This window comes from Rhipicephalus microplus, unplaced genomic scaffold (genome assembly GCF_043290135.1).
Source record: "Rhipicephalus microplus isolate Deutch F79 unplaced genomic scaffold, USDA_Rmic scaffold_19, whole genome shotgun sequence".
In the NCBI taxonomy this organism is placed as follows: Eukaryota; Metazoa; Arthropoda; class Arachnida; order Ixodida; family Ixodidae; genus Rhipicephalus; species Rhipicephalus microplus.
In genome coordinates, this window is record NW_027464592.1 from 8,726,530 (window position 1) to 8,741,548 (window position 15,019).

Here is a 15,019-nt window from a genome sequence, read left to right on the forward strand (position 1 = left end):
CGCGATTGGCTAGCGCGTTGGGCTGTTAACCAAAAGGTTGGAGGTTCGAACCCTTCCATGAGCGGTGTGTCTCTTTTTTTCTTTGCGCTGATACCTTTGAAAAAATGTTCTGATGGTGGTGAGAGTGGAGCACGACTACCTCCGTGACGCAATTGGCTAGCGCATTCGGGTGTTGACAAAAAGTTTGAAGGTTCGAGCCCTCCCGAGAGCGGTGTGTCTCTTTTTTTCTTTGCGCTGATAGCTTTGGAGAAATGTTCTGACGGTGGTGAGAGTGGAGCACGACTGTTTCCGTGGCGCAATCTGCTAGTGCGTCGGCTGTTAAGCAAAAGGTTTGAGGTTCGGGCCCTACCGAGAGCGATGTGTCTCTTTTTTTTTTCTTTTCGCTGATAGCTTTGGAGAAATGTTCTGTCGGTGGTGAGAGTGGAGCACGACTGTCTCCGTGGCGCAATCTGCTAGTGCGTCGGCTGTTAAGCAAAAGGTTTGAGGTTCGAGCCCTCCTGAGAGCGGTGTGTCTCTTTTTTTTTTGCGCTGATAGCTTTGGAGAAATGTTCTGACGGTGGTGAGAGTGGCGCACGACTGTTTCCGTTGCAGAATCGGCTAGCGCGATCAACTGTTATCCAAAAGGCTGGAGGTTCGAGCCCTCACGAGGGCGGTGTGTCTCTGTTTTTTCTTTCCACTGATAGCTTTGGAGAAATGTTCTAGGGGTGGGAAGAGTGAAGCACGACTGTCTCCGTGGCGCAATCTGCTAGTGCGTCGGCTGTTAACCAAAAGGTTGGAGATTCGAGCCCTCCCATGAGCGGTGTGTCGCTTTTTTTTCTTTGCACTGATATCTTTGTAGAAGTGTTCTGACCGTGGTGAGAGTGGAGCGCGACTGTCTCCATGGCGCAATTGGCTAGCGTGTTCAGCTGTTAACCAAAAGGTTGCAGGTTAAACCCTCCCATGAGCGGTGTGTCTCTTTTTTTCTTTGCGCTGATACCTTTGGAAAAATGTTCTGATGGTGGTGAGAGTAGAGCACGACTACCTCCATGACGCAATTGGCTAGCGCGTTCGGCTGTTAACCAAAAGGTTGAGGTTCGAGCCCTCCCGAAAGCGGTGTGTCTCTTTTTTCTTTGCGCTGACAGCTATGGAGAAATGTTCCGACAGTGTTGAGAGTGGAGCACGACTGTCTCCGTGGCGCAACTGCTAGTGCGTCGGCTGTTAATCAAAGGGTTGGAGGTTCGAGCCCTCCCAGGAGCAGTGTGTCGCTTTTTTTGTTTGCGATGATAGCCTTGGAGAAGCGTTCTAACGGTGGTGAGAGTGGAACACGACTGTCTCTGTTGCGCAATATGCTAGCGCGTTGGGCTGTTAACGAAAAGGTTGGAGGTTCGAACCCTCCCATGAGCGGTGTGTCTCTTTTTTTCTTTGCGCTGATACCTTTGGAAAAATGTTCTGATGGTGGTGAGAGTGAAGACGACTACCTCCATGACGCAATTGGCTAGCGCGTTCGGCTGTTAATCAAAATGTTGGAAGTTCGAGCCCTCCCGAGAGCGGTGTGTCTTTTTTTTTCTTTGCGCTGATAGCTTTGGAGAAATGTTCTGACGGTGGTGAGAGTGGAGCGCGACTGTCTCCGTGGCGCAGTCTGCTAGTGCGTCGGCTGTTAAGCAAAAGGTTGGAGGTTCGAGCACTCCTGGGAGCAGTGTGTCGCTTTTTTTCTTTGCGCTGATAGCTTTGGAGAAACGTTCTGATGGTGGTGAGAGTGGAGCGCGGTGGGGTCCGTGGTGCAATGGCTAGCGCGATTGGCTGTTAACCAAAAGGTTGGAGGTTCGAGCCCTCCAATGAGCGGTGTGTCGCTTTTGTTTTCTTTGCACTGATATCTTTGGAGAAGTGTCCTGACCATGGTGAGAATGGAGCACGACTGTCTCAGTGGCGCAATTGGCTAGTGCGTTAAGCTGTTAACCATAAGGTTGGAGGTTCGAACCCTCCCATGAGCGGTGTGTCTCTTTTTTTCTTTGCGCTGATACCTTTAGAAAAATGTTCTGATGGTGGTGAGAGTGGAAAACGACTGTCTCCATGGTTCAATTCGCTAGTGCGTTGGGCTGTTAACCAAAAGGTTGGTGGTTCGAACCCTCCCATGAGCGGTGTGTCTCTTTTTTTCTTTGCGCTGATACCTTTGAAAAAATGTTCTGATGGTGGTGAGAGTGGAGCACGACTACCTCCGTGACGCAATTGGCTAGCGCATTCGGGTGTTGACCAAAAGTTTGAAGGTTCGAGCCCTCCCGAGAGCGGTGTGTCTCTTTTTTTCTTTGCACTGATAGCTTTGGAGAAATGTTCTGACGGTGGTGAGAGTGGAGCACGACTGTCTTCGTTGCGCAATCTGCTAGTGCGTCGGCTGTTAAGCAAAAGGTTTGAGGTTCGAGCCCTCCTGAGAGCGCTGTGTCTCTTTTTTTTTTCTTTACGCTGATAGCTTTGGAGAAATGTTCTGACGGTGGTGAGAGTGGCGCACGGCTGTTTCCGTTGCAGAATCGGCTAGCGCGATCAACTGTTATCCAAAAGGTTGGAGGTTCGTGCCCTCCCGAGAGCGGTGTGTCTCTTTTTTTCTTTCCGCTGATAGCTTTGGAGAAATGTTCTGTCGGTGGTGAGAGTGGAGCATGACTGTCTCCGTGGCGCAATCTGCTAGTGCGTAGGCTGTTAAGCAAAAGGTTTGAGGTTCGAGCCCTCCTGAGAGTGGTGTGTCTCTTTTTTTTTCTTTGCGCTGATAGCTTTGGAGAAATGTTCTGACGATGGGGAGAGTGGCGCACGACTGTTTCCGTTGCAGAATCGGCTACCGCGATCAACTGTTATCCAAAAGGTTGGAGGTTCGAGCCCTCCCGAGAGCGGTGTGTCTCTTTTTTTTTCTTTCCGCTGATAGCTTTGGAGAAATGTTCTTGGGTGGGAAGAGTGGAGCACGACTGTCTCCGTGGCGCAATCTGCTAGTGCGTCGGCTGTTAACCAAAAGGTTGGAGGTTCGAGCCCTCCCATGAGCGGTGTGTCGCTTTTTTTTCTTTGCACTGATATCTTTGTAGAAGTGTTCTGACCGTGGTGAGAGTGGAGCACGACTGTCTTCATGGCGCAATTGGCTAGCGTGTTCGGCTGTTAACCAAAAGGTTGCAGGTTAAACCCTCCCAAGAGCGGTGTGTCTCTTTTTTTCTTTGCGCTGATACCTTTGGAAAAATGTTCTGATGGTGTTGAGAGTAGAGCACGACTACCTCCATGACGCAATTGGCTAGCGCGTTCGGCTGTTAACCAAAAGGTTGGAGGTTCGAGCCCTCCCGAGAGCGTTGTGTCTTTTTTTTTTCTTTGCACTGATAGCTTCGGAGAAATGTTCTGATGGTGGTGAGAGTGGAGCACGACTACTTCTGTGATGCAATTGGCTAGCGCGTTCGGCTGTTAAGCAAAATTTTGGAGGTTCGAGCCCTACCGGGAGCAGTGTGTCGCTTTTTTTCTTTGCGCTGATAGCTTTGGAGAAATGTTCTGATGGTGGTGAGAGTGGAGCGCGGTTGGGTCCGTGGTGCAATGGCTAGCGCGATTGGCTGTTAACCAAAAGGTTGGAGGTTCGGGCCCTCCAATGAGCGGTGTGTCGCTTTTGTTTTCTTTGCACTGATATCTTTGGAGAAGTGTCCTGACCATGGTGAGAATGGAGCACGACTGTCTCTGTGGCGCAATTGGCTAGTGGGTTAAGCTGTTAACCATAAGGTTGGAGGTTCGAACCCTCCCATGAGCAGTGTGTCTCTTTTTATCTTTGCGCTGATACCTTTGGAAAAATGTTCTGATGGTGGTGAGAGTGGAAAACGACTGTCTCCATGGTTCAATTCGCTAGTGCGTTGGGCTGTTAACCAAAGGTTGGTGGTTCGAACCCTCCCATGAGCGGTGTGTCTCTTTTTTTCTTTGCGCTGATACCTTTGAAAAAATGTTCTGATGGTGGTGAGAGTGGAGCACGACTACCTCCGAGACGCAATTGGCTAGCGCATTCGGGTGTTCACCAAAAGTTTGAAGGTTCGAGCCCTCCCGAGAGCGGTGTGTCTCTTTTTTTCTTTGCGCTGATAGCTTTGGAGAAATGTTCTGACGGTGGTGAGAGTGGAGCACGACTGTTTCCGTGGCGCAATCTGCTAGTGCGTCGGCTGTTAAGCAAAAGGTTTGAGGTTCGGGCCCTACCGAGAGCGATGTGTCTCTTTTTTTTTCTTTTCGCTGATAGCTTTGGAGAAATGTTCTGTCGGTGGTGAGAGTGGAGCACGACTGTCTCCGTGGCACAATCTGCTAGTGCGTCGGCTGTTAAGCAAAAGGTTGGAGGTTCGAGCCCTCCCAGGAGCAGTGTGTCGCTTTTTTTGTTTGCGATGATAGCCTTGGAGAAGCGTTCTAACGGTGGTGAGAGTGGAACACGACTGTCTCTGTTGCGCAATATGCTAGCGCGTTGGGCTGTTAACGAAAAGGTTGGAGGTTCGAACCCTCCCATGAGCGGTGTGTCTCTTTTTTTCTTTGCGCTGATACCTTTGGAAAAATGTTCTGATGGTGGTGAGAGTGAAGACGACTACCTCCATGACGCAATTGGCTAGCGCGTTCGGCTGTTAATCAAAATGTTGGAAGTTCGAGCCCTCCCGAGAGCGGTGTGTCTTTTTTTTTCTTTGCGCTGATAGCTTTGGAGAAATGTTCTGATGGTGGTGAGAGTGGAGCGCGACTGTCTCCGTGGCGCAGTCTGCTAGTGCGTCGGCTGTTAAGAAAAAGGTTGGAGGTTCGAGCACTCCTGGGAGCAGTGTGTCGCTTTTTTTCTTTGCGCTGATAGCTTTGGAGAAACGTTCTGATGGTGGTGAGAGTGGAGCGCGGTTGGGTCCGTGGTGCAATGGCTAGCGCGATTGGCTGTTAACCAAAAGGTTGGAGGTTCGAGCCCTCCAATGAGCGGTGTGTCGCTTTTGTTTTCTTTGCACTGATATCTTTGGAGAAGTGTCCTGACCATGGTGAGAATGGAGCACGACTGTCTCTGTGGCGCAATTGGCTAGTGCGTTAAGCTGTTAACCATAAGGTTGGAGGTTCGAACCCTCCCATGAGCGGTGTGTCTCTTTTTTTCTTTGCGCTGATACCTTTGGAAAAATGTTCTGATGGTGGTGAGAGTGGAAAACGACTGTCTCCATGGTTCAATTCGCTAGTGCGTTGGGCTGTTAACCAAAAGGTTGGTGGTTCGAACCCTCCCATGAGCGGTGTGTCTCTTTTTTTCTTTGCGCTGATACCTTTGAAAAAATGTTCTGATGGTGGTGAGAGTGGAGCACGACTACCTCCGTGACGCAATTGGCTAGCGCATTCGGGTGTTGACCAAAAGTTTGAAGGTTCGAGCCCTCCCGAGAGCGGTGTGTCTCTTTTTTTCTTTGCACTGATAGCTTTGGAGAAATGTTCTGACGGTGGTGAGAGTGGAGCACGACTGTCTTCGTTGCGCAATCTGCTAGTGCGTCGGCTGTTAAGCAAAAGGTTTGAGGTTCGAGCCCTCCTGAGAGCGCTGTGTCTCTTTTTTTTCTTTACGCTGATAGCTTTGGAGAAATGTTCTGACGGTGGTGAGAGTGGCGCACGGCTGTTTCCGTTGCAGAATCGGCTAGCGCGATCAACTGTTATCCAAAAGGTTGGAGGTTCGTGCCCTCCTGAGAGCGGTGTGTCTCTTTTTTTCTTTCCGCTGAGAGCTTTGGAGAAATGTTCTGTCGGTGGTGAGAGTGGAGCATGACTGTCTCCGTGGCGCAATCTGCTAGTGCGTAGGCTGTTAAGCAAAAGGTTTGAGGTTCGAGCCCTCCTGAGAGTGGTGTGTCTCTTTTTTTTTCTTTGCGCTGATAGCTTTGGAGAAATGTTCTGACGATGGGGAGAGTGGCGCACGACTGTTTCCGTTGCAGAATCGGCTACCGCGATCAACTGTTATCCAAAAGGTTGGAGGTTCGAGCCCTCCCGAGAGCGGTGTGTCTCTTTTTTTTCTTTCCGCTGATAGCTTTGGAGAAATGTTCTTGGGTGGGAAGAGTGGAGCACGACTGTCTCCGTGGCGCAATCTGCTAGTGCGTCGGCTGTTAACCAAAAGGTTGGAGATTCGAGCCCTCCCATGAGCGGTGTGTCGCTTTTTTTTCTTTGCACTGATATCTTTGTAGAAGTGTTCTGACCGTGGTGAGAGTGGAGCACGACTGTCTTCATGGCGCAATTGGCTAGCGTGTTCGGCTGTTAACCAAAAGGTTGCAGGTTAAACCCTCCCAAGAGCGGTGTGTCTCTTTTTTTCTTTGCGCTGATACCTTTGGAAAAATGTTCTGATGGTGGTGAGAGTAGAGCACGACTACCTCCATGACGCAATTGGCTAGCGCGTTCGGCTGTTAACCAAAAGGTTGGAGGTTCGAGCCCTCCCGAAAGCGGTGTGTCTTTTTTTCTTTGCGCTGACAGCTATGGAGAAATGTTCCGACAGTGTTGAGAGTGGAGCACGACTGTCTCCGTGGCGCAACTGCTAGTGCGTCGGCTGTTAAGCAAAAGGTTGGAGGTTCGAGCCCTCCCAGGAGCAGTGTGTCGCTTTTTTGTTTGCGATGATAGCCTTGGAGAAGCGTTCTGACGGTGGTGAGAGTGGAGCACGACTGTCTCTGCTGCGCAATTGGCTAGCGCGTTGGGCTGTTAACGAAAACGTTGGAGGTTCGAACCCTCCCATGAGCGGTGTGTCTCTTGTTTTCTTTGCGCTGATACCTTTGGAAAAATGTTCAGATGGTGGTGAGAGTGAAAACGACTACCTCCGTGACGCAATTGGCTAGCGCGTTCGGCTGTTAACCAAAAGGTTGGAGGTTCGAGCCCTCCCGAGAGCGTTGTGTCTTTTTTTTTCTTTGCACTGATAGCTTCGGAGAAATGTTCTGATGGTGGTGAGAGTGGAGCACGACTACTTCTGTGATGCAATTGGCTAGCGCGTTCGGCTGTTAAGCAAAATGTTGGAGGTTCGAGCCCTACCGGGAGCAGTGTGTCGCTTTTTTTCTTTGCGCTGATAGCTTTGGAGAAATGTTCTGATGGTGGTGAGAGTGGAGCGCGGTTGGGTCCGTGGTGCAATGGCTAGCGCGATTGGCTGTTAACCAAAAGGTTGGAGGTTCGGGCCCTCCAATGAGCGGTGTGTCGCTTTTGTTTTCTTTGCACTGATATCTTTGGAGAAGTGTCCTGACCATGGTGAGAATGGAGCACGACTGTCTCTGTGGCGCAATTGGCTAGTAGGTTAAGCTGTTAACCATAAGGTTGGAGGTTCGAACCCTCCCATGAGCAGTGTGTCTCTTTTTTTCTTTGCGCTGATACCTTTGGAAAAATGTTCTGATGGTGGTGAGAGTGGAAAACGACTGTCTCCATGGTTCAATTCGCTAGTGCGTTGGGCTGTTAACCAAAGGTTGGTGGTTCGAACCCTCCCATGAGCGGTGTGTCTCTTTTTTTCTTTGCGCTGATACCTTTGAAAAAATGTTCTGATGGTGGTGAGAGTGGAGCACAACTACCTCCGAGAGGCAATTGGCTAGCGCATTCGGGTGTTGACCAAAAGTTTGAAGGTTCGAGGCCTCCCGAGAGCGGTGTGTCTCTTTTTTTCTTTGCGCTGATAGCTTTGGAGAAATGTTCTGACGGTGGTGAAAGTGGAGCACGACTGTCTTCGTGGCGCAATCTGCTAGTGCGTCGGCTGTTAAGCAAAAGGTTTGAGGTTCGAGCCCTCCTGAGAGCGCTGTGTCTCTTTTTTTTCTTTGCGCTGATAGCTTTGGAGAAATGTTCTGACGGTGGTGAGAGTGGCGCACGGCTGTTTCCGTTGCAGAATCGGCTAGCGCGATCAACTGTTATCCAAAAGGTTGAAGGTTCGAACCCTTCCATGAGCGGTGTGTCTCTTTTTTTCTTTGCGCTGATACCTTTGAAAAAATGTTCTGATGGTGGTGAGAGTGGAGCACGACTACCTCCGTGACGCAACTGGCTAGCGCATTCGGGTGTTGACAAAAAGTTTGAAGGTTCGAGCCCTCCCGAGAGCGGTGTGTCTCTTTTTTTCTTTGCGCTGATAGCTTTGGAGAAATGTTCTGACGGTGGTGAGAGTGGAGCACGACTGTTTTCGTGGCGCAATCTGCTAGTGCGTCGGCTGTTAAGCAAAAGGTTTGAGGTTCGGGCCCTACCGAGAGCGATGTGTCTCTTTTTTTTTCTTTTCGCTGATAGCTTTGGAGAAATGTTCTGTCGGTGGTGAGAGTGGAGCACGACTGTCTCCGTGGCGCAATCTGCTAGTGCGTCGGCTGTTAAGCAAAAGGTTTGAGGTTCGAGCCCTCCTGAGAGCTGTGTGTCTCTTTTTTTTTCTTTGCGCTGATAGCTTTGGAGAAATGTTCTGACGGTGGTGAGAGTGGCGCACGACTGTTTCCGTTGCAGAATCGGCTAGCGCGATCAACTGTTATCCAAAAGGTTGGAGGTTCGAGCCCTCCCGAGGGCGGTGTGTCTCTGTTTTTTCTGTCCACTGATAGCTTTGGAGAAATGTTCTAGGGGTGGGAAGAGTGAAGCACGACTGTCTCCGTGGCGCAATCTGCTAGTGCGTCGGCTGTTAACCAAAAGGTTGGAGATTCGAGCCCTCCCATGAGCGGTGTGTCGCTTTTTTTTCTTTGCACTGATATCTTTGTAGAAGTGTTCTGACCGTGATGAGAGTGGAGCGCGACTGTCTCCATGGCGCAATTGGCTAGCGTGTTCAGCTGTTAACCAAAAGGTTGCAGTTTAAACCCTCCCATGAGCGGTGTGTCTCTTTTTTTCTTTGCGCTGATACCTTTGGAAAAATGTTCTGATGGTGGTGAGAGTGAAGACGACTACCTCCATGACGCAATTGGCTAGCGCGTTCGGCTGTTAATCAAAATGTTGGAAGTTCGAGCCCTCCCGAGAGCGGTGTGTCTTTTTTTTTCTTTGCGCTGATAGCTTTGGAGAAATGTTCTGACGGTGGTGAGAGTGGAGCGCGACTGTCTCCGTGGCGCAGTCTGCTAGTGCGTCGGCTGTTAAGCAAAAGGTTGGAGGTTCGAGCACTCCTGGGAGCAGTGTGTCGCTTTTTTTCTTTGCGCTGATAGCTTTGGAGAAACGTTCTGATGGTGGTGAGAGTGGAGCGCGGTTGGGTCCGTGGTGCAATGGCTAGCGCGATTGGCTGTTAACCAAAAGGTTGGAGGTTCGAGCCCTCCAATGAGCGGTGTGTCGCTTTTGTTTTCTTTGCACTGATATCTTTGGAGAAGTGTCCTGACCATGGTGAGAATGGAGCACGACTGTCTCTGTGGCGCAATTGGCTAGTGCGTTAAGCTGTTAACCATAAGGTTGGAGGTTCGAACCCTTCCATGAGCGGTGTGTCTCTTTTTTTCTTTGCGCTGATACCTTTGGAAAAATGTTCTGATGGTGGTGAGAGTGGAAAACGACTGTCTCCATGGTTCAATTCGCTAGTGCGTTGGGCTGTTAACCAAAAGGTTGGTGGTTCGAACCCTCCCATGAGCGGTGTGTCTCTTTTTTTCTTTGCGCTGATACCTTTGAAAAAATGTTCTGATGGTGGTGAGAGTGGAGCACGACTACCTCCGTGACGCAATTGGCTAGCGCATTCGGGTGTTGACCAAAAGTTTGAAGGTTCGAGCCCTCCCGAGAGCGGTGTGTCTCTTTTTTTCTTTGCACTGATAGCTTTGGAGAAATGTTCTGACGGTGGTGAGAGTGGAGCACGACTGTCTTCGTTGCGCAATCTGCTAGTGCGTCGGCTGTTAAGCAAAAGGTTTGAGGTTCGAGCCCTCCTGAGAGCGCTGTGTCTCTTTTTTTTCTTTACGCTGATAGCTTTGGAGAAATGTTCTGACGGTGGTGAGAGTGGCGCACGGCTGTTTCCGTTGCAGAATCGGCTAGCGCGATCCACTGTTATACAAAAGGTTGGAGGTTCGTGCCCTCCCGAGAGCGGTGTGTCTCTTTTTTTCTTTCCGCTGATAGCTTTGGAGAAATGTTCTGTCGGTGGTGAGAGTGGAGCATGACTGTCTCCGTGGCGCAATCTGCTAGTGCGTAGGCTGTTAAGCAAAAGGTTTGAGGTTCGAGCCCTCCTGAGAGTGGTGTGTCTCTTTTTTTTCTTTGCGCTGATAGCTTTGGAGAAATGTTCTGACGATGGGGAGAGTGGCGCACGACTGTTTCCGTTGCAGAATCGGCAACCGCGATCAACTGTTATCCAAAAGGTTGGAGGTTCGAGCCCTCCCGAGAGCGGTGTGTCTCTTTTTTTTCTTTCCGCTGATAGCTTTGGAGAAATGTTCTTGGGTGGGAAGAGTGGAGCACGACTGTCTCCGTGGCGCAATCTGCTAGTGCGTCGGCTGTTAACCAAAAGGTTGGAGATTCGAGCCCTCCCATGAGCGGTGTGTCGCTTTTTTTTCTTTGCACTGATATCTTTGTAGAAGTGTTCTGACCATGGTGAGAGTGGAGCACGACTGTCTTCATGGCGCAATTGGCTAGCGTGTTCGGCTGTTAACCAAAAGGTTGCAGGTTAAACCCTCCCAAGAGCGGTGTGTCTCTTTTTTTCTTTGCGCTGATACCTTTGGAAAAATGTTCTGATGGTGGTGAGAGTAGAGCACGACTACCTCCATGACGCAATTGGCTAGCGCGTTCGGCTGTTAACCAAAAGGTTGGAGGTTCGAGCCCTCCCGAAAGCGGTGTGTCTTTTTTTTCTTTGCGCTGACAGCTATGGAGAAATGTTCCGACAGTGTTGAGAGTGGAGCACGACTGTCTCCGTGGCGCAACTGCTAGTGCGTCGGCTGTTAAGCAAAAGGTTGGAGGTTCGAGCCCTCCCAGGAGCAGTGTGTCGCTTTTTTGTTTGCGATGATAGCCTTGGAGAAGCGTTCTGACGGTGGTGAGTGTGGAGCACGACTGTCTCTGCTGCGCAATTGGCTAGCGCGTTGGGCTGTTAACGAAAACGTTGGAGGTTCGAACCCTCCCATGAGCGGTGTGTATCTTGTTTTCTTTGCGCTGATACCTTTGGAAAAATGTTCTGATGGTGGTGAGAGTGAAAACGACTACCTCCGTGACGCAATTGGCTAGCGCGTTCGGCTGTTAACCAAAAGGTTGGAGGTTCGAGCCCTCCCGAGAGCGTTGTGTCTTTTTTTTTCTTTGCACTGATAGCTTCGGAGAAATGTTCTGATGGTGGTGAGAGTGGAGCACGACTACTTCTGTGATGCAATTGGCTAGCGCGTTCGGCTGTTAAGCAAAATGTTGGAGGTTCGAGCCCTACCGGGAGCAGTGTGTCGCTTTTTTTGTTTGCGCTGATAGCTTTGGAGAAATGTTCTGATGGTGGTGAGAGTGGAGCGCGGTTGGGTCCGTGGTGCAATGGCTAGCGCGATTGGCTGTTAACCAAAAGGTTGGAGGTTCGGGCCCTCCAATGAGCGGTGTGTCGCGTTTGTTTTCTTTGCACTGATATCTTTGGAGAAGTGTCCTGACCATGGTGAGAATGGAGCACGACTGTCTCTGTGGCGCAATTGGCTAGTAGGTTAAGCTGTTAACCATAAGGTTGGAGGTTCGAACCCTCCCATGAGCAGTGTGTCTCTTTTTTTCTTTGCGCTGATACCTTTGGAAAAATGTTCTGATGGTGGTGAGAGTGGAAAACGACTGTCTCCATGGTTCAATTCGCTAGTGCGTTGGGCTGTTAACCAAAGGTTGGTGGTTCGAACCCTCCCATGAGCGGTGTGTCTCTTTTTTTCTTTGCGCTGATACCTTTGAAAAAATGTTCTGATGGTGGTGAGAGTGGAGCACGACTACCTCCGAGACGCAATTGGCTAGCGCATTCGGGTGTTGACCAAAAGTTTGAAGGTTCGAGCCCTCCCGAGAGCGGTGTGTCTCTTTTTTTCTTTGCGCTGATAGCTTTGGAGAAATGTTCTGACGGTGGTGAAAGTGGAGCACGACTGTCTTCGTGGCGCAATCTGCTAGTGCGTCGGCTGTTAAGCAAAAGGTTTGAGGTTCGAGCCCTCCTGAGAGCGCTGTGTCTCTTTTTTTTCTTTGCGCTGATAGCTTTGGAGAAATGTTCTGACGGTGGTGAGAGTGGCGCACGGCTGTTTCCGTTGCAGAATCGGCTAGCGCGATCAACTGTTATCCAAAAGGTTGAAGGTTCGAACCCTTCCATGAGCGGTGTGTCTCTTTTTTTCTTTGCGCTGATACCTTTGAAAAAATGTTCTGATGGTGGTGAGAGTGGAGCACGACTACCTCCGTGACGCAATTGGCTAGCGCATTCGGGTGTTGACAAAAAGTTTGAAGGTTCGAGCCCTCCCGAGAGCGGTGTGTCTCTTTTTTTCTTTGCGCTGATAGCTTTGGAGAAATGTTCTGACGGTGGTGAGAGTGGAGCACGACTGTTTCCGTGGCGCAATCTGCTAGTGCGTCGGCTGTTAAGCAAAAGGTTTGAGGTTCGGGCCCTACCGAGAGCGATGTGTCTCTTTTTTTTTCTTTTCGCTGATAGCTTTGGAGAAATGTTCTGTCGGTGGTGAGAGTGGAGCACGACTGTCTCCGTGGCGCAATCTGCTAGTGCGTCGGCTGTTAAGCAAAAGGTTTGAGGTTCGAGCCCTCCTGAGAGCGGTGTGTCTCTTTTTTTTTCTTTGCGCTGATAGCTTTGGAGAAATGTTCTGACGGTGGTGAGAGTGGCGCACGACTGTTTCCGTTGCAGAATCGGCTAGCGCGATCAACTGTTATCCAAAAGGTTGGAGGTTCGAGCCCTCCCGAGGGCGGTGTGTCTCTGTTTTTTCTTTCCACTGATAGCTTTGGAGAAATGTTCTAGGGGTGGGAAGAGTGAAGCACGACTGTCTCCGTGGCGCAATCTGCTAGTGCGTCGGCTGTTAACCAAAAGGTTGGAGATTAGAGCCCTCCCATGAGCGGTGTGTCGCTTTTTTTTCTTTGCACTGATATCTTTGTAGAACTGTTCTGACCGTGGTGAGAGTGGAGCGCGACTGTCTCCATGGCGCAACTGGCTAGCGTGTTCAGCTGTTAACCAAAAGGTTGCAGGTTAAACCCTCCCATGAGCGGTGTGTCTCTTTTTTTCTTTGCGCTGATACCTTTGGAAAAATGTTCTGATGGTGGTGAGAGTACAGCACGACTACCTCCATGACGCAATTGGCTAGCGCGTTCGGCTGTTAACCAAAAGGTTGAGGTTCGAGCCCTCCCGAAAGCGGTGTGTCTCTTTTTTCTTTGCGCTGACAGCTATGGAGAAATGTTCCGACAGTGTTGAGAGTGGAGCACGACTGTCTCCGTAGCGCAACTGCTAGTGCGTCGGCTGTTAAGCAAAGGGTTGGAGGTTCGAGCCCTCCCAGGAGCAGTGTGTCGCTTTTTTTGTTTGCGATGATAGCCTTGGAGAAGCGTTCTAACGGTGGTGAGAGTGGAACACGACTGTCTCTGTTGCGCAATATGCTAGCGCGTTGGGCTGTTAACGAAAAGGTTGGAGGTTCGAACCCTCCCATGAGCGGTGTGTCTCTTTTTTTCTTTGCGCTGATACCTTTGGAAAAATGTTCTGATGGTGGTGAGAGTGAAGACGACTACCTCCATGACGCAATTGGCTAGCGCGTTCGGCTGTTAATCAAAATGTTGGAAGTTCGAGCCCTCCCGAGAGCGGTGTGTCTTTTTTTTCTTTGCGCTGATAGCTTTGGAGAAATGTTCTGACGGTGGTGAGAGTGGAGCGCGACTGTCTCCGTGGCGCAGTCTGCTAGTGCGTCGGCTGTTAAGCAAAAGGTTGGAGGTTCGAGCACTCCTGGGAGCAGTGTGTCGCTTTTTTTCTTTGCGCTGATAGCTTTGGAGAAACGTTCTGATGGTGGTGAGAGTGGAGCGCGGTTGGGTCCGTGGTGCAATGGCTAGCGTGATTGGCTGTTAACCAAAAGGTTGGAGGTTCGAGCCCTCCAATGAGCGGTGTGTCGCTTTTGTTTTCTTTGCACTGATATCTTTGGAGAAGTGTCCTGACCATGGTGAGAATGGAGCACGACTGTCTCTGTGGCGCAATTGGCTAGTGCGTTAAGCTGTTAACCATAAGGTTGGAGGTTCGAACCCTCCCATGAGCGGTGTGTCTCTTTTTTTCTTTGCGCTGATACCTTTGGAAAAATGTTCTGATGGTGGTGAGAGTGGAAAACGACTGTCTCCATGGTTCAATTCGCTAGTGCGTTGGGCTGTTAACCAAAAGGTTGGTGGTTCGAACCCTCCCATGAGCGGTGTGTCTCTTTTTTTCTTTGCGCTGATACCTTTGAAAAAATGTTCTGATGGTGGTGAGAGTGGAGCACGACTACCTCCGTGACGCAATTGGCTAGCGCATTCGGGTGTTGACCAAAAGTTTGAAGGTTCGAGCCCTCCCGAGAGCGGTGTGTCTCTTTTTTCTTTGCACTGATAGCTTTGGAGAAATGTTCTGACGGTGGTGAGAGTGGAGCACGACTGTCTTCGTTGCGCAATCTGCTAGTGCGTCGGCTGTTAAGCAAAAGGTTTGAGGTTCGAGCCCTCCTGAGAGCGCTGTGTCTCTTTTTTTTTCTTTACGCTGATAGCTTTGGAGAAATGTTCTGACGGTGGTGAGAGTGGCGCACGGCTGTTTCCGTTGCAGAATCGGCTAGCGCGATCAACTGTTATCCAAAAGGTTGGAGGTTCGTGCCCTCCCGAGAGCGGTGTGTCTCTTTTTTTCTTTCCGCTGATAGCTTTGGAGAAATGTTCTGTCGGTGGTGAGAGTGGAGCATGACTGTCTCCGTGGCGCAATCTGCTAGTGCGTAGGCTGTTAAGCAAAAGGTTTGAGGTTCGAGCCCTCCTGAGAGTGGTGTGTCTCTTTTTTTTTCTTTGCGCTGATAGCTTTGGAGAAATGTTCTGACGATGGGGAGAGTGGCGCACGACTGTTTCCGTTGCAGAATCGGCTACCGCGATCAACTGTTATCCAAAAGGTTGGAGGTTCGAGCCCTCCCGAGAGCGGTGTGTATCTTTTTTTTCTTTCCGCTGATAGCTTTGGAGAAATGTTCTTGGGTGGGAAGAGTGGAGCACGACTGTCTCCGTGGCGCAATCTGCTAGTGCGTCGGCTGTTAACCAAAAGGTTGGA